The 26,468-nt window shown below is 33.8% G+C and overlaps 1 long non-coding RNA gene across 1 annotated transcript in view; it reads left to right on the plus strand.

Moving 5' to 3' along the window:
- The window catches only part of LOC141521410 (uncharacterized), a 31,169-nt gene extending 15,223 nt beyond the window's left edge, over positions 1 to 15,946 (plus strand). Inside the window, exons 3-5 of the long non-coding RNA XR_012477932.1 lie at positions 12,354 to 12,444; positions 14,837 to 14,990; positions 15,654 to 15,946. This is a non-coding gene — a long non-coding RNA (uncharacterized LOC141521410). The remainder of the gene's footprint in view (positions 1 to 12,353; positions 12,445 to 14,836; positions 14,991 to 15,653) is intronic.
- Positions 15,947 to 26,468: the final 10,522 nt, after the last annotated feature.

Here is a 26,468-nt window from a genome sequence, read left to right on the forward strand (position 1 = left end):
TTTAGTAGAATAGAAACTCCTTGAGGATAGGGATTATTTCTTTGCATTTGAATGTCCAGCAGAATAGAAACTCTTTGAGAATAGGGATTATTTCTTTGCATTTGAATGTCCAGCAGTTAGTACAGTGTGTTCTAATAGTGGATCATTAATAAATGTTTGCTATTTGATCGCTTTATGAGAAAATTCACATTTTTATATGTTAATAGTATGAATAGTTCATTTTTAAATCTTTAAGATGCATTTAGATTTTTAGATCTGTCTCCTACCCAGTGCAAGGATCTTCCTTACAACTTTCCTAACAGATGGTTATTGAGTCTCTTCTTGATAATAAAGTTAACTGAAGCAGCAGTTCCAAGAAAGGATTAACAGGAGGTACCTGTTACTGTAATGATTAGGGTAACCCACTATAGTCCTAGGGAATAGGGAAAGGGCATTGAAAATGATCATGCCACTGATCTAGCATACAGAGACAGTGTCTGAGATCAATAAGGAAAAGAATGAACATTTCTCATTGTGATAGGTGCAAAAGTGGTGTAAAAATCTGTTGACTTGGTTTAGAGTTCTACATGCAAAGACAGAACTAAGAATGTTTATTCAATTACCAATAAATCAGCATTGATCTCTCCCTTCTTTAAACTCCTCTTACATTTATGGTCAGTGTCACAAAATTTAGTACTAACTTCTCTGTGTCGAATTTTGTTAGCTCTGACTTATACTAGCTTGTAAGCTCATTTAGGCAATGTTGCAGACATTTTTGTCTGCACCATCTTTATATCTTTTTGAAAAAATCTAGATCTATGATGTCATTGATATAAAGAGCTCTTGATGGGGAAACTCCCTTTCTGATGCACTTCTACAGCTCTTCTATAATTCTACTCTTGTACAAATCTGGATTAGTAAAAAGGGAAGTGACTTATCCATGATCATACAGCTTTGAATGTCAAAGACAGGACTTTAACACAGTTCTTCTCCAAAATGATCTACTCCATCCAATATGTCAATATGACATTCTAACTTGTACATGGTGAGTATTTAATAATAGAATGAGTTTTATGAAAGTTTTTAATTTAAATTAATTTATTGTTTGGTATTTAACATTGTATAGAATTCAAATGATACAACAAACATAGCAAATACAATAAATAATATAAAATATGTATCAATAATGCTACAAAAATAAATAATATATAGCATTTACCTTCAAGTAGTGTATAATCTAGTGGGGAAATTAGAACTTAAATTATTAGAAAAATAATTTAGTGCTAATTTATGTCATCATGCTTGTGCAAATTTGAGTCTTTTATATATTTATATATAATTTAAAATTTTTATATAACAATAGATAATTGTTATGGTTTTATGGTAGAGGAGAATTTCAGTGGAACTTTAAAGAATGAACAAGATTTATATGGGAGGTTGGAGATGGTATTGTTCAGAGCAGTTTGGAAAAAAGTGGTAAACAATCCTCACCATCTTACCGAATCTAAAAGCAATAAATAAAGCTGCTGTTCATTTGAAGCAAGGACAAGTTTGACTTATTCAATTTGGCATTGGGTCTCAGGCTGTTTCTGAAGTCATATACAAAGTAGGTCTCTTGGAGCCTTTTACGGAAACTTGTTCCCTCTCTTTCCCAGTAACACTTGACATTCACCCTGCTGTGGCTTTTTGGTAAACAGTAGAAAGGTATGTGTCACTTTCAGCAAATTTCCCCATTACTGCATTCACATGTTAATAAGTTTCAAGTTTTTTCAAGAGAGGAATTTACTGCATTGTACAGGCTCTCTGTTGGCTACTTTTAATTACATTCACACTGTTGGTTGCTTGCAAATAAGACTGCAGGAAAAGTTGACCTTAATCTCATCATTTTGATGATTAGGGATTTGACTTATTCGCCCTTGATAATGGCCTTGACAAAGCAGAGGATTTCACCAAGCTACAAAAATGGACTTAAAAAGGCAGGGTTTACACATTTTCAAGATTAGTCTAGTTTTGCTCTAACTGCTGCTTTGCACACTATTGCTCAAAACAATAGTGTTACAATCTCAAGAAACTAATCAGATAATGCTTCGGATGATGTGACAGATTGTTTCAGTGCATCTTAACTCTTTTGATAATGAATTGGACAAGGAAGTACGTTTTCCATAATGTTATCTGATGTGTGCTCTGACAAATAAAGAAAATGAATGTCAAAGGCAAGGATGTCTTGGTTCTCTTTATGATGTGAACAGCTGTTCTTAGCCCTCACAGAGTAGACTCTTCTTTGAAGTTAGCTGATCTTCTTTTGGAGGAAATAGCTCTCTAGGAATCATAGAATGCTAGAACTAGAAGGAATCTTAGAGATCATGTCTCTATTAAATAAACAGAGATCTGAAGAATTGAGTATTTTGTCCAGATCATACAGAAAATGGGTGGCATGGCTAAAATAAAATTCAGGTCTCTTCGCTCTTCATTCTGTGGTCTCATTACTTCAAACTGAATAGGTACTTAAAAAGATACCCAAACTTTTGACCTACTAGAATCCTTTTGTGCACTACAGCAGTAACTACATCATTTATTCATTTATTCAACAAACATTTATTAAGCTCTTTCTTTGTTCTAGGCAGGTGTTGTGAATTCAAGATAAAACAAAAATATCTCTTCCCTCACAGAGTTTACAAGTATCCTAGTAGCACAAGTATCAGTAATATACCTCTTTAATTGAACATTTTTTACAATCTGGTTGAATATCAAGCAAGAGTATTAATCATTTAAGATTCATTATTAATTATTCATCCTATATCATATGAATGGCATGGCTAGATTTGAATTCTATCAGCCTCCAGTTTGTAGATGATTACATTTATCTTATAGAGTACCTTTCCCATCACCCCAAAGCTCAACAAACTACACACAAAACAGTTTATAGCTACACAATTTAATCTTATGAAATTAAAAACACACCCAATAAAGAGAAGAGCGAGGATATGAGACAAAAGAATGAAATAGAATAGAAAAGGGATATACATTTAACAAATAGAATCAGTTTGAATAAACTTTGGAATATACAAGACCACAACCAATATCCTCCTGTTTGTCATATAGGAAAGGCTGCCAAGGCAATTCCTCAGTTTCACTCTTTCCTAGCCCAAACTTCTGCTACAGAAATGTTGCTAGTAATCTTCTGGATAAGAAGAAAATTGATTTTTTCTCATCATTTCTCATGTTTCCAGGGATTGGGGAAGAACTGAAAACTCCAAGGCATATTGATTGATATTCCTTTTTGCATCAGGAAATGAGACTGGAGAATTCTCAAATATTAATTAAACTCTGTCTGCATTGTGCCTACAGGACATCTCTGCCTGGATGTACTGTCAATTACCTTGAGGTCAGCCTTTCCAAAATTCAAATAACTATTTCCCCTCAAATGTATTCCTTTTTCTGACTTTACTATTTCTGTAGGTGGTATCCTCATTAACCTAGGCTCCCAATGTTTGTAACTTTCTATTATCTTTGATTCTTTTTTCTTTTTCATTTCTCATATCAACAGCCACCAGTTTCTATGGTTTTAAATTCTACAACAAATCGCATATGTCCCTTCTTCTCTGTTTTCAGTGCTACCCATAAAATGCAAAAATTTGTGAGAGGCAGCATGGGGTAGGGGAAAAAATATTGACCATAGTATTAGGAGACCTAGATTTGAATAATGACACTCACTCTGTCATCTATGAATTTTACTGTACCTTAAATATTTCATCTTTGGGATGGAGATATTGACACTGCCTTGAAGAAAGTACTCACTTAATAACCCCCCAAATACTTTATAAATGTAAGTGAACTATCCTGGTTCCTCATTACCACTAACTTGGACAATTACAATAGGTCCTTCCAATAGGCCATCCCATTCTTTATACAACTGAAAGGCCAGTCCTTTTTTTGCATAAAGGTAGTCACACCACTCAGCACAAAAACCTTTTGGGACTCCCAAATACAAAGCAAAGATTAAACTTTATGCTTTGCATTCAAAGTCATTTTATTTTTGGTGCCACTCACCCTTTCTAGACTCAAATTATTCCTTTCCACGTGATCTGTATTTTAGTTATGCTGTACTAGTATGCCTATATACCTTGTACTTTCCTTTTCCCACACATCTCCTTAACCTATGAGTCTTTCCTTTCTCCCTTTGCCTAATTAATTTCTCCTCATAATTTAAAGTTCAGTTCAAATGTTGATTTTTCAAGAAGTCTATCCCAATCTGCTGTTAGTAAGATTTTCCTATTCAGACCTCATACAGAACTTTATTTTTTAACTTCTAAAACCATTTATGATATAATATTCCATATTATCAGTTTTTCCATATCTTATTACTTGGTAAACCATAATCTCTATAAGGGAAAGCATATATGATAAGCATTTATTAAATTTATTTGTTTTTGTCCTTCATTCTCAAAGAGGAACATGACATCATTAAGGTAAAGTCATGACTTGCAAATGAATTGGATTTAAGTGAGAGAGGACTTCACAAAGTTACTAGCCTCACTTTTTTCCCAGGAGCCATCTGTGCTTAGTGGCAAGATGTAGATTAAGATGAGTAGAGTTGGCCCTGGGTGCAGTAGTAGATCTTTATTTATTTATTAAAACCAGTGAAGGCACTGTATTAGGCACAACAGAATTTTTTAAGAAGAATGTGATCTACCCATTGCTCTGCTCTGAAGGAAATTATGATCTTTGTATGGAAATACAACATAAATACATTTAAAAAATATATGAGGTTAACTATAATTGTAAACATTTTGAGAACTGTCAAATAACAGTAAATAATTGCCAAATCAATAGAGCAGACAATTTAAGTACAATAAATGTTCAGAAGTGAGAGATATTCCTTTTTAAATTGGAGTAGTCAAAGAAGACCTAAGAAATATGAACTGGTTCTTAAAGGATTTTAAGGACTGAATTGTTAGTAACCATAAAAATTTCAAGTTCATTCCATTGAGGGCACCAGCATTTAGAGAACTACTAAACAAAGTGTGGCATTTGAAAGGAGTTGAATTACCATCACATGATAAGAAATGATAAATATAAAGCAAGCACTGGGAAGACTTATATGAATGGATGCAAAATAAATAAGCAGCATTATAAAAACAATATAAATATCTTCAATAATATATGTGTGTATGTGTGTGTGTGTAAATAACACTAAAAACCAGTTAAACTTGTAATAATCACTCTCAAGTTCAGATAACAAATGATTATATAAAAATTATTTCTCTTTTTAAGAGATAGCTATGGAATGGAATGTTATATATGCCATCAGATGAAGCTTCTATAGTTACTGGTTATGCTTACTTGTTTTGTTTGTTATAAGTAGGGTCCAGTGAATGTGGATTTTAATGAAAAATGACTGTAGTCTTTTTTTTAAGGCAACAAAAGAATTTTTAGGAGTATACATTTTATATAATTTTAGATAACTATATCTTTTATGTAAGCATAAGTGATTATACGATCAAGTAATCTACTTGAATAAGGACTACATAGGTTGTAAATTTCTCAGCATTTATGGTACAATAGATAGAAGGCTAGGTTTGAAATCAGGTCAACCTGAATTTGAATCCTAGTTGTGTGGCTCTAAACAAGTCACTTAATTTTTCTTAATCTCATTATACTCATCTGTAAAATAGGAATATTAAAGCACCTATATACCACAGTGCTATTAAGAGGATCAAAAGAGATAATTTATGTAAAATGCTTTATAAAAAAATTTTCTTGCTTTATTCAGTTTCCTTGCTTTAATTTTATATATTTAAAAATGTTATTATTGTTATTATTATTATTATTATAATACTAAAAATGTCCTTTAATCAATAAACCTTGCATTTTTTTTCATCTTATTTAACCTTCTGGATAGCAAAATAAAACAATGCAGCAACAATATCCCTTCCATTCCTTCCCCCAACCTAATCTTGCATACAATCTTTCCCCATTGGAATATAAGCTCCTTGAAGACTTGACACCAATTCCAAATGGAAAAATATCATATAAAGTTGTTTGGATTCAATCTCTAGGAGATGCTGAGAAAGGTAGGGAATAGAATGTAGGGGAAGTTGTGCAGGTTACAGTGCAAAATGACTGGTCTGTGGTACTTGACTCAACCAAACCTTGACTGGTCTGTTCACTCTAGTGAATTTTCCACTAAGACAGATCATTAGGGGTTAGTTTAAAAGAGATGCTTGCCATTGAAACATTATCTTCTAATAATTATAAACCATCATTCAAACCTAAGTTGAAGAGACTATGAATGGTCCTGGAAAGCTGATCACTACAAAGTCACAATGCAGTTCACAAACACAGACTTTGTTTTCAGAAGAAGCATGATGTTTCAGGGGGTGGTCAATCTACTCAAAAACATCTAGGAGAATCTTCCTGGAAAGCTAAGACTGTCACTATTACAATTATAATTCTAACAGAAAAAGATTACAGTAATACAGAATTAGATCTAAGCTGATTTCTCTTCCCCTCATACCTTTCTGATTACTGTGAGACTGTTGTGGGAAAAAAGCTTCTACTTATGAAGACAGTTCAAAAACAAACCCACTAGCTATGTGGGATGTAGCAATTCCCCCTAGCATTCAAGACATCAAACTGGGAAGTGGAGGCAATGCAAAGGAATGAATAAACATTAAGGCAGTTGCAGCACAGGATTAGAAGTGCTTACCTTTTTTAGCAATAACTGTTTGTCTATATAGGTATGATGCATATGTCTGTCTGAGGTTCAATAATACCTGATATATTGGAAAACAGTAGTTAATGCAAATTATACTAAGCTTCTTGAGGGCAGGGACTCTTTCTCTTATGTATTTTTTTTTTGTATCATCAGCACTTAATACAAGAAAACCTTAATAAATGTTTTCATTCTTTCTTCCCCTACACTATCTGCTAAGTTAATCATATGCATAAGCTCAATTCTTATCTTCTGCATATTTATTTTAAAAGATATAGGACATTGGACAAGGACAATGTTTTTATCTTTGTATCTTTGAGAATTAGCACAGTGTATGGCAGGTATCTGGGGTTGAAGAAAATCTTTTAGAATTGAAATGAATGAACCCCACAGAGAATGGGGATTTGGTTGGCTCTTTAGAAGATGGAGATTGGGAGGAATATCCAGAGGTTTCTATTTTTATTAAAAGCCAAATGCTCACATCTTCAAACTCTAATTTTAGGACTTCACAGCAACTTTTCAATTTTTAATCACAGCCTTCTAATATTTTGCAGTGCTGCCAAATTAAACATCAACAGTTGTGAGGCTCATCTGCAGATCATATGGTGAATAACCTTTAAGACAACTTGTCTCATAAGTAAACCAGAAATAAGACAGGAGTCAAAGAAATGGATATTGCATAATATAAGTATGTAAACACACACATATACATATATCTACATACATACACATGTATATATATACAAATATATATCTATATATAAATATATTCATATATGCATAAATGTATTTATTTTCCCCCTATTTGAATAAATGGAATCAAATCAGATGCTGATGACACTAGTCAAGGAAGTACAATATGTTTTTAGAAAGGATAAATTTTCTCTAAAATTACAGTGCTTGTGTCCTCAGATAGTCAAAAAATTGACTTTCTTGGCACTAAAATTTCTAATATGTCAAAATTTCTCATGACAGTCATGTTACAGATTTCTAGAAATGTGTGTGTTGCTCTATGCTAATCTTGTCCATACAAGCTGTTTCAATGAGATTCTGCTCAAAACAACTTGGAACAATTTGTAATAAATATATTTCAGTCCCTTTTGTTGCTGTTCAGTCATATCTGACCTTTCAGATTTGCTTGGCAAAGATACTGGAGTGGTTTACCATTTTCTTCTCAAATTTATTTTGTAGATTGAACAAAGTTAGGCAAACAGGATTAAATGACCTGCCTAGGGTCACACAGCTAAGTGTCTTAGACCTGATTTAAATTCAGGTCTTCCTGATTCTAGCCACTCTAGTTATTGGCTGCCCAATTCAGTCCCTAAGTGTTCATATATATTATACATCTCTTCAGTGAATTTAGAAGAGTTTTCAAGTCATGTATTTGTTATAAATACTATGTAAATGTAAAAGTCTTATAATGATAAGCCATTTTTATTCTAATCATTTTTATACCTCTCCAGTAAGCAAGGAATTTTTAATAGTAAAAATGTCATAATATTTTTGGAGACAACCTGTTTCCCAGAACTAAGACCCAGCAAGTAGGCTGTATCCTGTGCTTGGCATAACAATAATGCTTCACACTCTGGATGATCTCACCTTCTGGTAAAGTATATTGCTTTGACCAGCACCAGGTGTTCACTGAGGAATTTATGATTTCAACTTCCCTATTTCCCAAGGACCTGAGAGTCAACATCTACCATATCTCTTGACATGTTCACAATTCTGGTTCTGTACTCGACATAGTAATCATGACCCCCAAGACCCAAGACAATCAACATAAGAACTGGTCCTAAAGGACCCAGGAATACCTTAATGACCTGTCATGGGAACAGCAACTAAAGACCTAAAAATGATTATGTCATGGAACTTTGGATTTATCTATATAAACTCAGTCTTTCCCCAGTAAAATAAGCACTCCTTATAAGCTGGGGAGGGGGTGGGGGGAGGTTCTAAGGTACAAGCATAATTTTCCTCATTCTGAAGTTAATTAAAGTTCCATTTGTATTCTGACTCTCTTATTCCCAGTTTACTTTATGCAGCTCCTGCTACTTGGAGGTGGCCAGTTCCAGTTCAATTGGCATTAAAATTAAGGAAATTGAAGCACTGACCAATAGGTGCCTAACTAATAACCTAAGTTTTGGTCTAGAATCCATACTAAAAATGATATTCTGTTGTATCCCTAGTGGAGAGAAAGATGAGTTATCTTTAGAAATAATTAAATTAGTAAGACTTGTGCCTCTAAAGCAGAGGTAGGTAAAATGAGGAAGATCAATAAAAAGCCTAGCATGGCAACTATCAAAAGGATGAGAATGGCAAGGGATGTGAGTTAAACCCTACAAATTTCTATGACTGTAAAGGCTTATATACTTTTTAGTAAAGATTTCACTGTGATCCTCATGGTCAATTAGTTTACTTAGAGTCGCCTTATTAAGTATGTAAAATACTCATAATCAGTGGGAAGAGCACTTGGGACTTGGGTTTGAAACATAGCACTAACTGTGACAATCAATTTCCTTTTTTGTTTTTGTTTTGTTTTGTAAAAAATATGAGAGTGGTCTGGTCAGATCATATGTTAGATGTGGTGTTCATTTCCATGTACCACATTTTTGGAAGTACATTAATAACCTGGACAAGCAAGAATAATCATGATGCTGCAAGGCCATCAGTTCATGCTTTAGGAGGATCAATTGAAAGAATAGGAGAAGCAACAGGAAAAGCCTCAAAATGGTGGCTGATTTTAAGAACTTGAAAGATTCCATATAGGACAGAAATTAGATTTATTCTGCTTGCCTGACAAGGAAAAACTAGCAATAATGGGTCAAAGTTGCAAAGAGACAAATTGGGCTTGATAGCAAAGAGAAGTTTCAAACAATTAGAATAATTCAGTTTTAGAATATTACCTCAGGAGGTAATCTATGGAGTTGTTAAGCAAAGGCTGGATTACCTCTTGTCAGATGTATTATAGAAGGGATTCTTTTTCCTATAAAAGTTGTTCAAAAGACTCATTGGGGTTCCTTTCATTTTTAGAATTATGTTTTCTTGTTGGTTGATATTTAAGGTCCTTTCTAATTCAAACCAATGTTCTTATGTCCACCATGCATCTGTTTGTTATACTTTGGGTCACTCTCAAGTCTGATCCAGTAATGACTGAGGCATTTCATAATGCATAAGATGGTCATACAGTACCCTGGGAGAATATTAGTCTCAGAATTTGGAGTTTTGTTGCATTGAGCAATTTGGATTCATGAAAGAAGTATTCAATTTCCCCAAAGTGTTCCAACTATTTTGTTGTATAGAACTGTAGCCAAATAGAAACCAATAAAGACAATATTTATTGCCTTCTGTACCCAAAATGACTCCATTAATGTTAGATACCATGACAAAAGTCCATATTACATTAAGCCTTTGGTGAATGTTTGAAAAATGATTCTAGATAGCTGAATTTTCCAGATGTCTTAGTTAACCCCTTTTAATGCCAACATTTTCTTTTAACCATTTGGAATGAATCATGATTTATTTCTTCTAATGATTCTTGATCAACCCTATGACTATTAATTATCATGTGCTGTGGTTAATTTTTACTAAAGTCTTCATGATATAGAATGTCCTTTGAAGACTATGAAAGCCAAGGACAATTTCTGGAGAGGCTTATCACACTTGAAAGGATTCAAGTATAGTTTGTGATTAGAGGACCAGACCAGGTAAATTCAGAAATGTGCATCACCAGATTAGCCACAGCTTGGTGACTTTATCAGTCACTTTAACAATTTATTAAAGTATAGAGGGGCTGTAATGAGCTTTGGCAGAAAGTTTACCTCCATGGATAAGCAATCACAAGTTCATAAAGTATTTAAAACACCACAATATACTAAAATAAACTAAGTTGAAAATAAGACCACTGGTGCTTCTTGACTTGTATTATTTACCTTACACTAAATGGACTCAGACTATTTTTTTTAGTTCCTGGATCTGATTTTTCTTATTTTTAGTATTGTAGTTCTCCTTTTCCTATTAGGCCAGTCCTTGATATTATCAGTACATTTCCCTATAGCAGCCTTTCTCCTCCTTTCTGATATACTTAATCTACAGAATTTGGTGACAGCTATTTTAACTGTTCTCACCTATTTTTTCATGTTTTTTTGCTTAATTCTCAAGCCTTAACTATATCCCCAAAGAGGACAACTGAGCCTTGCTTGCATGAGATACATAGACACACATACAAAACTATTCATCCTTCACACGGACTTAATAAGGGAAAGAAGAAGCTAAGACTTTCTTCTGCCCCTTGTATAGACATGAAGGATTGTATAATCATTCTCCACCAATGAGAAGGCTTATGTTAACAGGCTTTGAACAGTGGGTTACATCAGACAGTCAGACTAAGTAAGATATTGAATTCTTTTGATCCACATGTGATCATGTTAGAAAGGTGGAGTTAAGAACAATACTTTTCACCCAGATCTGAGTTCAAAGAAATTGGTTTCATGCACTTGTTTGGATCATCACTGGCTCTTGGAACTGGGTATAGAATAAGAATCTTTACCTTAGAATAAAGGAAAATAGTATCCTAACTTAGAAAAGGACACGGGTTATCATGTTGAAGTCTAGCAAGTTTCAAAAGAGAAGTAATTTTCAATTCTAATTAAAATGTACTTCACAGACATCTTCAAGCAAAGAATAACATTATAGCCAATATTTAGGTGATGTCTTAGTGAACAATATGTTTCCCTGTGAGGTGTGCACATCATTACAATCTAGATTATCTCAGTATTCTTATTTAAGAAGTATAATATAATATACCATATTCCCTTGCATAAAAGCTGAGGTTTTGAAAGGATTTCAAGTCTAACTAGTATCTGGGGGTATGAAAAATATGTCTAATTTCATTTCTACATGGTGACCAGTCAAATATCATTATTCCCCATTAATGCTTCTCTTTTATGAGTTAAATACGCTCAGGTTTCATCTTCAACAATTTCTTACATAATGTCTGTAAATTATTTAGCATAATTACATAGTAAGCACTTAATAAAGGCTTATTCCTTTCCCTTTTATATGATGTGGATATTCAAACCTTTCATCATCCTGATTGACTTCCTCTGAATATGTACTAACTGATCAATATCCTTCTTAAAGTGTAGAACACAGAACTCAATACAATACTTCATGTGTGGCTTTAATAATCTGTATAGAGTACAATGAGACTTATCTTCCTTGAATTGGTCTGTATCTCTCTTAAAGTATTCAATAATCCCCCCCAAAAGGTTCCCTATTACTTCTATGATCAAATATATACTCCTGTTGATCATTTAAAACTAATTCCAACCTACTTTCTAGTTATAGTCCCTCTTTACAACTTCACAATTCAATCTGGCCTTACTTACATGACATGGAATTCTATTTCTCTCCTACAGAGAATATGGTCTTTACATAAGTCATTTCCCATTCCTGGAATCTATTCTTCCATCACCTCTCTCCCTCTTAGGATTCCTTATTTTCTTCATTTCAGATCAAGAACCATGTTCTACATGAAGACTTTTCTGATATTTGAAATGGCTAATATCTCTCTACACACACACACACACACACACACACACACACACACACACACACACAAACAATAACCTTATAATCTTTTTTGTATATACATGTGTAGATCTATGCTGTCTCCCTTGATAACCTGGAAGAAAGGAGCAATTTGCCTTTGATTTCACATCCTCAGCACTTGGAGAAGTATCTGACACCTGGTACGTACCTAATATTTACTTGATGTTTGATCAATTGCTATTTATAGCCTAAGATTGCATTGGCATTAAAAAAAAAACCCAGTTCATACAGTTGGTTAATATCAAGCTTGCAGCAAACCAAGTATTCTCTGACTTTTCTCACAAGACCTATTTTTATAATATAGCTCTGTCATCCTATAATGTGCTACTGATTCTTTTAATTTAAATATCAGACTTTACATTTACCCTTATTAAAATTCTTCTTATTTTCTGCCTGTTCTCATTTTTTAAATTTATTTTGTGACATCTAGTTTTTTATTATTATGCTTTCTATATTGTCATGTAAGTTTATTTTTTAAAAAAATATTGTCTACAAAGATAGAATATTAGTTTCTTGAGAGTAAAGACTCTCGTCTTTTACCTTTATGAGTCCAGTACCTATATGGGTTGGCACAAAGAAAGTGCTCAATAAATGATTATTAATTGATCAATAAAGCCAAAACAAAAATCTATGATATATTACTTGAGATCGTTTTTTTTTAAGGAAGGAAGTTTCTAGTGTCAGACAAGCATGAAAAGACCGAAATTATACTTGTGAGAAAATAAATCAATATTCTGCCAGTCTTGAGAGTACATATCCTAATAACTGAAAGAAATATTCCTATCATCATGACTGTCTAGGGGCTGTGCAAATCTTAAATCAATCATGTCATGCACCAAAACTGAAGGCAAAATAATCAATCAATCAACATTCATTTATTAAGCATCTAGCATGTGCCAAGTCCCACCTAATCTTTGCCTTTATGTAGCAGAAGGATTTGCATAGCTCAGTGAAATTAATGCAGGATTACCCAAGACAGACAGGTCATACTGGAGAGTGGGGAGGAGAAAATAGCAAGCTACTCCAGTATCTTTGCTAAGAAAATCCCATTGACAATACTAAAATAATAACAGAGATGACATTAGAAGATAAAAGCGATGACCCCTCAGGTCAGAAGAAGAGTGGTGAGCAACTGCAACACTTCCAAATTTTGGTTCTGGAGAAAACTTTAAAGAATATCTTAGATAGCAAGGAAATCAAATCAATTAATACTTTAAGAAATCAATTCAGGCTATTAAGTGGAAGGTCAAATACCAAAGTTGAAACTTAAAAAGTGACTGTAAATTGAGAAGATGAGACTCATTGAAAAAGATCTGATATTGGCAAAGATTGAAGGAAAAAGGAAAAAGAAGGATGGCAGAAGATGAAATGGATAAATAATATCATTGAACTTGGACAGATTTCAAGAGAAGTGAAGGATAGAAGGGTCTATGTCCTATAGTCCATGGGATCATGAAGAGTTGGACATAACTAAATGACAACAAAAATAAAAATATGCCGAGCACTGTTAGACATCAGAGATATAAAAAAGAATTTCTATTTTCAATGAACTTGTTTTATAATGAGGTATATAGGTATATATAAATATATATGCTGTCTATATGTAAAATAAAAGGAGATGAATACATGTAGCAAATTTAAGAAAGGAGAATACCAGCAGTTCAGAGGATCAGGAAAGGCTTCATGCAGAAAGGGGTGCATGCCTGAGTTACATCTTAAAGAGAAGAATTAGATAAGGTAAAGGCAAAAAGGTAATGCTTTGTAAAAATGGGATCTCCAATCAGAGGAATCATATTCTCTCCTTTATGATGTTCCTGTGTTATTGCCTAGCCTCCAAATTCATATAGTTATTAGGGTCTTCCAAAGGGAAGGGAAGTCATCTTAATTTGCCACACTATGGGGAAAGCAGAAGAAACAGGTCTTTCAAAAAAGAGGGGAGCAGGCAGCTAGGTGGCCCTGGAGTCAGGAAGACCTGAGTTCAAATTCAACCTCAAACACTTAATAATTGCCTAGCTGTGTGACCCTGGGCAAATCACTTAACCTCATTGCATTAAATTTTAAAATATTTTTTAAAAAGAAAGAAATGGGTCTCTCTATTCATAAGAAAAAATAAAGATGGCTTAGAATGTGACATGTAACTGAATGGAAAGAACAATTGAATTAGCAAGTATTTACATTGTATAGACACATATATAAAAATTCTTTTAGATGACTTGCACAAAAAAAGTGGCTTTAGAAGTCAGATTCATAAAGTGAGATAATCCCTGGCCCTGAAGTCAAAAGACCTAAACCTTTGATACTTAATTTCCCTGGTTCTATTTGTATTATATTTTAAGTTAACATTGAACTATTGGACAATTTACACATAATATGATGGAAACTATAAAGAAATCAGCATAACCAGGTTTTATTTCCCAACAATAGTAATATGTTTATATGAAAAGCATAATAAAAGGAGTAGCTATTCAGAAAGTAAGTACTGAGATCAAGCTTAATGTTGAAAAACAATGTTTCTTCTATTGATTTTTATAGCCTCTTGTTGAAAAAAAGAAGTATGACATGGAAAATGGAAAGAAACCCTTGAAATCAGAAAAACCTACATTCCAATAATTTAATTATATAACAACAAGCAAGATCTCTAACCTTTCTGTGCTCTTCAAAACTCTTCTAACATTATAAATTGCAGGTGAGTTGCAAATCTACATCACTGAAGGGGGTTTTTCATTTCCTAAGTCCTCCAAATGGAGAAAAATCATGGATCTAAACCCTCCTCTTCTTCCTCTCCCTCAATAAGAAAATAAGATTTAAAAGAAAATTAATGACAGTTTGGCAAAGTAGAAACAAGACTGGTCTGGGAAATAGCTCAGTTGAATTTTCTAATATGGTCTGCCTTGCTAGTTATGTAACCTTGAGTTAAACCACTGAGTTTCAATTTCTTCATGTGAGAAATTGAGTTGTAATTTTTTTCTACTTATCTAATTTTATCTCATATCAAAAGATGTGCATATCAAAGTGTTTCATAAGCAAAATGTAGTACATATGTAAATATCTTCTGTCATCACTTGGGCATAGGCAGAAGTTATAGAATCATGGGCTTAAGACTAGAAGGGACATGAAAGATAATCTAATCTAACTTCCTCATTTTACAGATGAGATTGAACCCTAGAAAGTTTAGGTGGGAAGAACCTAGATTTTAACCCAGATGCATGGACTTAAATTCATAACTTCTTACATTAATAAGTTCTATTGTTGATATTGTAAAACTAAAAGATATATATTTTTAAATGCAGAATTTAAAGGAATTTTATTAAAATCTTACCATGTCTTTATTATTGATTTTTATTTAAAGGTCCATAAAGCCAAATTGCCTGAATGTCATCCTATCATGTAACATGAAAAACTTATCTCCTTTGAAAAGATTATAAATTAATTTCATAACAGACTATTCTAGTAATAACCAACTACATATAAGAAGTAATAGGACAAGAGTCAGAAGAGACTACCAGCAACAGACACCTTATGAAGAGAAAGGCAAGAGACACTGAGAGGTTGGCAAGTAGGACTGGCCCTCCTGGTAGAAAGGGTAAGCAACTAAGGAGACAACATACCTTCATAAATCATAGTAAAGGAAACACATTAGCAAAGCTTGAACTTCTCCAAAATACATCCTACTGCTATGTAGGCTGCTATGATCCTGACTCACCTTGAATTTTTCTTCATGGATCTAAACCCTCCTCTTCTTCCTCTCCCTCAAGGGGAGGGGAGGAGAGGAGAGGGAAGGAATGAAAGAAGGGAGGAGAGAGAGGAAGGAGGAAGGAAGGGAAGTAAGGAAGGGAAAAAAAGGAAGAAAGGAAGGAAGAAGAAAGAAAAGAAAGAAAGAGAGAGAGAGGGAGGGAGGGAGGGAGGGAGGGAGGGAGGAAGGAAGGAAGGAAGGAAGGAAGGAAGGAAGAAAGAAAGAAAGAAAGAAAGAAAGAAAGAAAGAAAGAAAGAAAGAAAGAAAGAAAGAAAGAAAGAAAGTGCATTCCTAAAAAGTTAATAGTTAAAAGTTTCCTTTATTTTACCCCCTACACATTGTATCCCATTAACTTTTCAGGAATGCACATATTTTAAATACAAGAAAATACCACTCTCCTTAGCATGCAGGAGATAGAAAAGTGTGAACATGAAAAGAGAAAGTTGGTAAGAATGAAGTAAAGTGACACAAACAAATGGAAAAAGCTTTATGATTTTGTGCTGCAGACCAATGTGAGCAGAGCTACAACTGTTTATTAGCTGTGTGACTCTGGGCAAGTTATTTAACTTCACTTTGTTTCATCATTCATAAAATTGAAAGAGGGGTGAAGTTAATGACCACCTCTAAGGTCCCTTCCAGCTTGAACTCTGGGATGCTATGAGCCCAAATCACTGAAAGCAGACTCTATCTGAAACTGAAAGGTACTGCTGCATTCCATTAGGTGATGGATGGTTAGGGAGAGATAGAGTTATATTCTCTGAGCTATAGTACCTTGACTAGGGGATGCAGGAGAGGTAGAATCTTACACCATTCACTGAGTGCTCTCTGTAAAGGCTTCAAAAATACTGTGGACCCATGAGAGCAGAATTATAGTTTTATTGATGTAGGCTGGCCAAGTGAAGAATGTATTTCTCACATCCTATTTAATATCTGTGTGAAAGTTGAGACCTTCTTCATGCTTTGATATCATCTTCCTTCAGATAGACCTTTATGCAGAGGGACTTAAATTTCCTAATAAGAATGTCCCCAACCAAAAGAGCTCAAGTCCTTGATGCAATGTAACTGTACAAGTCTAATCATCCACTAAAAGATGATGCAGAGGGAGAAGACAGATCCAAAAATTTAGAAGAGAATATAGTAATAGTAGGGATTGAAATTTAGGTGAGTATTGCTAATGGCAGTATTTGCATGCTCATTCTTGGAAGTTGCATATCATTTTTTTTTGCTTGGATCACTTCATTATTTTTTTCAAATATATATATATATATATATATATATATTTGTTCCAACCACATGCAATGGTAGTTTTTACCAATCATTTTTTCTTTGCAAGATTTAGAGTTTTATATTTTTCTTCCTTCCTCCCTTCCCTCCCCCCTCCCCTGACAGAAAACAATCTGATATAGGCTCTACATTTATAACTATGCTAAACATAGATCGCTATTGAACATGGTGTGAGAGAAGAATCAGATCCAAATGGAAGAAAGAAAACAGAAAAAAATGACATAATATATGGCAACTTTTAAAAATTGAAGATAATAAGCTTTTGTCTTCATTTAAACTTCATTGTTCCTTCTCTGGATTTAGATGGTATTTTCCATTGCAAGTCTTTTAAAATTGTCCCTGATTATTGCACTGATGGAGTGAGCATATACATCAAGGTTGATCATCACCCCTCATTGTTGTTAATGTGTATCATGTTCTTCTGATTCCGCGCATCTCACTTAGCATCAATTCATGCAAGTCTTTCCTGTTTTTTTCTGAAATCCCATCCCTCTTGATTTCCTGTAGAACAATAGTGTTTCATCACATACATATCATATACCACAATTTGTTCAGCCATTCCCCAATTGATGGACATCTTCTCAGTTTCCAAATCTTTGCCACCATGAAAAGAGCTGCTCTGAATATTTTTGTACAAGTAGAATTTTTACCCTTTTTCATGATCTCTTCAGGATACAGACCCAGTAGTGGTATTGCTAGATCAAAGGGTTCTGTGTCATTTTTATTCTAATCCCTTTCACCACCTGACAGTCTGTTTGATCCTTCCCTCATGTTCCAGGAGTGAGACCCCAAAAGTTTGCTGATAGCTTATGTCATATAAATATGGAATTTCTATAAGAACTTGACCTAGACCATAGCTTGTTCTTGCTTTGAGAGAGCTTATAATTAGGGTAAGCTCTGAAATATGTAGTTATTGTATTTGCAAAAAAAATTATAGTGCATGTTAAGTTAGTCACCAGTATAACTTCTTGTCAGTGAATCAGGTGACCTTGAAAATAATAGAGCAAACAGTATAAGAGACATCCAGCTTTGTTGTCTTGATTTGATAATTAGGAAGAACTTTTCCTCCAGGGTAAATATTGAACTGTTGTCCCAACATAAAGTCATAATTTTCTTCCCTTTATATTTTTTAACTCAGGGTATGAATATGAGTATTTGTATGTATATGTCTGTTAGAGAGAGAGGAAAGGAGGGAGAGAGAGAGAGAGAGAGAGAGAGAGAGAGAGAGAGAGAGAGAGCTTGTTCTACAAGGCTATAGTTGCCCTTCTCACTCTTTACTCTACTGCCTACCTTATGGCTTATGGGTGAGTCCAGAGTATGCCCAGAACCAGGAAGCAGGAATAGAAGGGCAGAGAAGGGAATGAGTAAGTTCAAAGAAAACCAAAGTTATCTGTACCCACTAAGCTTTAGGTGCCAAGATCTAGGGTGTCAAACAGGGCAGACATCATGCAGAAGACAATTGTAAAGAAATTTAAGAAATTAAGGACTAAAGGGAAGAAACCCAGGCATGGGAGGACACTCTTTGCATGTATGGGTCTGTGACTAATTCCATTTCACTGCTTCACAGCAATAAATAAGCTGGAGAGAATGACTAGGAACCCAGACAGTTCAGTCCATGAGCATAACTGGAAGCATTTAAAAGATGGGATCAAAGCTTCTAGCCAGCAGCAAGTGGAATAGGAATCAGTGCCCTGTATCTCCAGTTTCCTCAACTGACCAGATAGCAACTATCCAGGGAAGCTGCCATATGGGCATCTCTCTTCTTTTAGCTGCTGTACCAAACTATGACCCAACTATGACCCAACTGCAGCCAACACCGCAGTATTGCCCATAGGGAAACCAAGCCTGGGACAGGAGGGGCTTGTAAACCTGTGGGGAGCAAATTATAGAAGGAATTAATAACCCTGATACTCTCCAGAGACAGAGGAATTTCTGCCTTCCAAGTCAAACATTTTCTTCAAGTGTGACCCTGGAAAGTGAAGCCACTGATGAGGATGACTAAATCTAAGGACCTGAACTAAATTGCTCCTACTTTGTAGGATAGTGAGAGACTAGCTAAGGGTTGTCTAGGTCTGATAGGTAGTTGCTTTAACATATTTTATTTTATTTCTTTGGTTTTTATGATAATGAAATTATATATTATGTTTGTGTTCTTAGCTTTCTGGTGATGTGTTTTAATGACTGATATTCACTCAAAAGCATTAGGAAGGAAATAGGGTGAAGTGGGTAAGAGCTGAGTCAAAAAAGAAAAGAAGGAATAAAGGAAAGAAAAAAGGAAGGGATGGAAGGAAGGAAGGAAGGAAGGAAGGAAGGAAGGAAAGAAAGAAAGAAAGGAGAGAGAGAGAGGAGGGAAGGGGAAGGGAGGAGGGAAGGGAGGGAGGGAGAGAGGAAGGAAGGAAAGAAATCCCAAATTATTAGATAAATTCACACAGTATTGTGGACAAAATTAAAAAATTCTTATTGATTCTCTTATCCCCTACCCCCCCCTGCCTCCCCCCCCCCCCAAAAAGGTGAATATAGAGGTAACCAGCTCACAACTTGACATTTACCCAGAACACATGCTGATGCTTGGTGAAATATTTTTGAGGAGGTTCAGCCAATTGAAAATCAGATCCCTTGTGGTTTAAAAAAACCCTATAAAATTCATAGAGATTGAACCTTGCTTAATATATTTCCCAATAGCTAGAAGGATTCTGAAAAATAGGTGCTTTAGATATTCATTTTAATAATATTGGTATCCATGTTCATCAGAACTATATATATTGTTTACCACATTCAAACTGTTGATCCTTATTTGATAGAGCTGGAGTATATAAAAGTATCTTGAAAACATGATTTCAGGGGGAGGAGGGGAGTGGAAGTGTCTTAGCAGAACTAAAAGATCTTGTCAGCACGTGATATATATTGTAGACACTTAATTAATGCATATTGACTGACTATAATAATGAATTGAATTAAATAAAGAACTAATCAGGGCTCACTTGCTTCTACATTCTCTGTTTGCCACCTAGTTTATGGGAGATTCTCAGTCAAACTGAATCCTATGTAACCTTAGACAAGTCGAATAATCTTTTGCAACCTCAATTTTCTCATCCATGAAATAAAGAGGTTTGGCCTAGATAATAGCTTTAAGTATATGGTCTTAATAATTAAATAAAGACTTGCACATATCTTTCACTAAAAAGGACTCAAGATTATAGAGAAAGTCCTTTAAAGAATTTTTAATTCACTAAAGCAACATAATATTCCTGTATCTTCCACAGTGACTACAAGACAGAGTACAGTTTCTGAATAGGGTAACCAAGTTTTAGCAAATAGATTCCCTTTATTTATGAATAACTGAGAGATGAAGAATGTAAGTCATTTAAAAAAATGTAATTGTTTAGACAATGCAATTTTCTACATATAACTTCAAAATATTACTGTTAATTTAAGTTAAATAAACAAACTTTTAAATACCAATAAAATATATTTTCACTGATCTTACTGTTATATAAGATTAAATTTCCTAATTATTTAAAGTTTTGTTTTTTTCAACCAATAAACAATAAACATTTATTAAGTGCCAAATATGTGCTAGAAACTAAGCTAAATTCTGGGATACAAAAAGAGGCAAAAATAGTCCCTGCCTACAAGGAGTAAACAATCTAATAGGAGAGATGATAAGCAAACAAATATGTACAAACTGATTATATACAAGATAAGTAAAAATTAATATACAGAGAGAAGACCAGGAAAGGTTTCCGATTGAAGATGGAATAAATATCCTAGCATTACCTTGCTTTCTTTAAGTCCTAACTATAAATATACATATACATACATGCTTGCATATGTGTATATGTATTTGAATTTGTGTGTGCATATTCTTGTGTGCATTTTATAAATATGCATGTACAGTATAAATATATATGACATTTATTATATAGTATAAAACAATATATGTTATAATATATTGTTTATATTTATATATATGAATAATAATTCTATAAATAAGGAAATCAAACATAATGACAAATAGCAATGATATCTCAAGGATGAAGGTAAGCAAACGTCTAAAATTCAGTGAATTATATAACAGCAATTTGGTTCAGAAAACAAAACTGAGGATCAGAATACAGAAATAAGTCACAACCAAGACAAATATTATTTGCCCTAAAAATCCTGTATATATTTCTGCTCAAATCAATAACTGAATCTGCTCTTTAGTTGCCTAGTTCCATAGATAATATACAGAGAAATAGGCATCATTTTTTGAAAAGCAAGGCAACAATAGTTAGCTGTTGGAGAGGTGATAGAAGGTCTGGGATTATTCTTAAAACCAAATGTGAATTTAAAAAAAAGATGAATAGATCTTTCTAATACTGATGACATTGTTCTTTCATATTGCCTACTCTACTCTCACATTGCACTTCTGTCAGAGTCATAGTAAGTCTGGCACAAGAGGCAAACAATGTGTCAGCAGTAAGCAACCTCAGACATTGGACTGCAGGAAACAAGGGCTAGTGGGTGGAGAGATGAAGATGCCACTACAGAAGAGTCAGTGTCTGTCAGTCCCCTCTAAATTTTGACTCCTAGGAAAAAGTCCCTGTTGCCTTACTCTAGTTATTATTCTGGCTACCACTCAATTTTATATTCAATTGGAAAGCAAATAAGTTTTATTATGAATGTGACAAGAAGTTATTCAAAAGGTTAGAAGCTCCTATACTCGAGGGGAGAATAGGAGCCAAAATTTATGGCAAGATGAGGAAAAGAGGATCAGCCAACTGGTAAAATTTGTGCTTTTTAAAATAGTTCTATTTTCAATATCATCTAGCAAGAAATTCACATACTAAAAAATGAATGAGGGTAAGGAGAACTTTTGTTTTTTTGTTTATTGATGATTCTTCAGGGAAGTCACAGGGTCACATCTGCCTGGCATTGGAATATAGAATGGACTGGAATAATGAGAGAATTGAAGCGATTAGACCAGTTAAGGAGTTACTGCAATAATCTATTGCAATAATCTAATGCTGATATGGGCTTGAATAATCATTAATTTCAGTTGATTTTTGGTAGCATTCTGCTTATAGTTGTGAGAATGGAAAGAAGGGGTAGAATTTAAGAGCTGTGAAAGTAGAAATAGCTAGAGTTGACAACTGAGATGAAGGGGAGTGAGGAGTTAAAGATAATGCTGAGATTACAAACCTAAATAAAATACTGGAAAGATGGAGTTATCCTTCATAGAATTAGGGAAATTTGAGAGAGGGAAGAATTTTGGGGGACAAATATTGAGTTTAGTTGTAGACACAGTAATAATATCTGTGAAGAGGGCTCACAAGATAGCAATCCATCCTTAGGCTGGGACAATGCTATTAAGAACAATCTTCTTTTTTTTAAATTTCATCTTTATACATCAACAGTATTTACACCAACTCAAAAACACAAGAAGCAGAAGGTAGTGAATAGGTCAAGTATATCTAGCTCATTGTGAAAGTTGATGCAATCGCTACTGAGACAGTCTATGGAGTCATCAATTTCAACTGCTTTTGATTGTATTCTACTTACTGGATTGCTGGCAGAGCAATCTCAGGCCCACTGTCTCTTCTGGACTAGTACATCTTCCTCACTTCTGGCCAAGTATGGGATATATGGAAACAGAAAAAGTGAAATGAGCTGATAGCATTCAGTGAATCTCCTTAGGTCAGATGTCTGCAAAAGGGAAAACAAAGAAAATGTTCCTATAATTCAATTATAAAGTTAAAAAACCATTGAGAGCTTAATACCCCTAGTATTGCTATAATCTAAAAATTAATTTTCTCTTCTTCCCAAATTGTACTCTGGCATTTCCATTAGTACTCCTCTTTGTCATATATTTATCTGAATCAAAAATAGCTGAAGCATGACATAGGCATCTATCCATTGCAAAATGTGTTATTTTAACTTGTCATTTCACTTCTGACAATGCCTAAGAGATGAGATATCAATAATCCATCAAGACTTTATAAAAAAGGGTGGCTAGGTGGCACAGTGGATAGAACACTGGCCATGGAGTCAGGAGTACCTAAGTTCAAATCCGGCCTCAGACACTTAATAATGACCTAGCTGTGTGGCCTTGGGCAAGCCACTTAAGCCCATTTGCCTTGCAAAAACCTAAAAAAAAAGACTTTATAAAAAGGATTCTCTCAAAATGTGTAAAGCAGCAAGAAGATAAAGTAACTGAAAGTGTCCAGCTAAAATTTTTGCAATAGCAAAAAAAAAGAAAAGCATTGGAAACAAAGTAGATTCATTCAGGAACTTTGGATAGTATTATGACATAAGGAATAACAAATACAAGGAATTCTGAGAAAAATTTCCAAACTTGGGGGAACTGCAGAACAAGGAAAACAGAAGCAGGAGAATAATATAGCCAATAGCCACAATGCTATAATGAAAGACAGCATTAAAAGATGACAGAATTCAGACAAGTTCAATGTTGATTCCAGTTGACTATAATATATGCCTTTCCTATAGAGAGATAATGCATATGGATGTGGAATATACATATATACATATCTACATACAGGGAATATTAATGTATAGATATGCATATACATACATAGATGAAACTATATGTGTGTATGCCCTATGAGTCATTCTATTGGGGAGGACAATTTATTGAGAAGTGAATGTAGTTTGTTTCAGTTTTTTAAACTAAACAGCAGAACATAAAAGAACAAAATTTTAAACTAAACAAAAAACATAATAAAATATTAATAGACACAAGGTAGATAAAGCATTAACTCAAAAAAATCACTTTTTGCAATCCAGAATGAAATAGTTTAACTTGAATATCACACACATAAAACTCCGAGGTGATTAACCTAATTAAGTGAGAGAAGATGGAACCTTTAATATAGATAAGGTCATAGCTCTATCCTTACATGGGCTAATTATTTTCCAAAGGAAAAAGCTCCCTTCTAGTCTTCTGGATTCTTTGGTCCTTGAGGGCAGGGACTTTAATATTTCTCATCCTTGTAAAACCAGCATGGAGCATGGTATCTTATGAAACAGGCATTTAATAATTGATCAATGAGTGGATGAATGATTAAGATATACTTTATCTCAATCAGTCACCTTAAACACATGGACTACAACTCACAAGGGAAATGTGGCAAAACCTGAAAGCAGAACTGTGAAATCCATCTGCCACATCTGGAAAATTAATTCTAAGCTTATTTCTTTCTGAGTAGCAGTGTCCTTACATAGCAATGACAGAACATAAATAAAAACAAAACAACATTTACCTTTCTAGTGAAAGGATCTTCATCAAAAGGAAAAAAGATTCTATGCCAGTTGCAAAAACTAATGTCATATTAAAACACAAAAAACAAAAATTAACTCTTCAAGGTGGATGTGCAACTGAACTGGAATAACTCACATTATTTGAGATAAAAGAAAGATTCTCATATTTTAGGTGAAGAATAGTATAATATATAATATTCCAAAATTATATATTATATTACAATAACTTTCTTTGACTATGGAAGATTCTTTTTAATTATAACCCTTTCTGTAATCATATCACTGCAGAAATTATACTCTAGATGATTGAGAAGGTCTATTTAGGAGATTGTGTAATTCAAATTCTTGAATTAAAATTTTCAGGATAATTTTTTTCTGGGCAGATAATTTTGAATAAGGCATTCTGTAATTCTTCAGGGATTTAAGTTAAGGTTTAATCTCATCTATGTTCACCTTCTTCTATTTTCCTTAAGAATTGAAAATCTGAGAGCTTAAAAGGACCTCATAAGTAATAATTAAAATAAAGAAAATGATTATTATATACTTTTATGACCTAATTCCTGTTTTTCCCCCCTTCTTTCTCCCTCACTCATGCCCATGCATGCAAAAGTACACACATACACACACACACACACACACACACACACACACACACACACCTGGATGACTCATCTATGTTCTCAGAGATTTGTAGTACTGTCTATATATTCCATTTTATCAATCATAGGAATCATGTACTTTAATGAAACTTTGATTGGACTTTCATAAGTCTTGTGTTTTGGGTAGAGTTTAAGGTCTAACTAAGCTTTCTACTGGTGAATGGCTTGTTTAAAGATGCTTCCTTTAAAATTACAGCTTATTCTTGGGAGTACTTTGAAGTGAACTGTCCTCTATAAAGAAACCAGATGAAGTCACCTAGATGAGAACAGGAGTACATATAGATAAAAGCAAAAGAATACTCTAACAACTCTCCACCTACATATAGCATTTGACAGAAATGTTGAGACCATGACTATTAATTCATTTTCTTTTGCCAGTTACCAAAGTTTTTCTTTTTTTTTAATGCTTAGGAACAAAACAACTAATTGTAACTTTTTATCCACCTTATTTTTCAGTTTCCTTTTTGATATAAATATAGGAAGTTATGTGAATCTTTAAATATTTAATATAAATTCTTATTTATAATGAAATTAAAATAAAAAGCATTTTTTCTCCTACGTGAAAAACTGATAATGAACATAATTGAGATTCTTTGTATGTAACAAATTAAAGTCTTCAGTTAAGCCTATGCCGACAACTATCTGCAAATCACTTCAAATTAATTCAATTCTACAAACATTTATCAAGCATGTAGTATTTTCTAGATGGGGTGTAGCATTTTCTATCAGCTCTTTGGATACAAAGACAAAAATGAAATAATCTCTGTCTTTGAGGACTTTTTATTAAGCTAGGAATCATGGTAGTGAAAGGCTACATCACATGTATATATAGAAACAAAGTTTGTACAAAATAATGTTCCCAACTCCCTTCAAAGTTCTGATAAACAGAGTGATCAGGAAGAACTCTCTTATAGGAGTGATGCCTAAGTTGTGCTTTGGAGGAAGCCTAGGGGTTGTTAATGGCTGATATAAGGAAGAGAGTACAGTGCAGATAAGAAGGACCATCTGTATAATGACACAGAAGTAGGAAAGAGAAATGTCCTCTATAAGGTACAGTGAGAAGACTAGTTTTACTTTCATGGAGAGTGTGTGAAGATTTATTGGAACATAAAATAAAACAAAAGTATATGAGAGATATTATAAAAGGCTTTAAATGCCAAACTGATGATTTTCCATTTTAGCCCACAGGTATTCAGGAATCACTAACAATTTTTAAGTAGGAAGATTA

The sequence above is a fragment of the Macrotis lagotis genome, chromosome 1 (assembly GCF_037893015.1).
Source record: "Macrotis lagotis isolate mMagLag1 chromosome 1, bilby.v1.9.chrom.fasta, whole genome shotgun sequence".
Taxonomy (NCBI): Eukaryota; Metazoa; Chordata; class Mammalia; order Peramelemorphia; family Peramelidae; genus Macrotis; species Macrotis lagotis.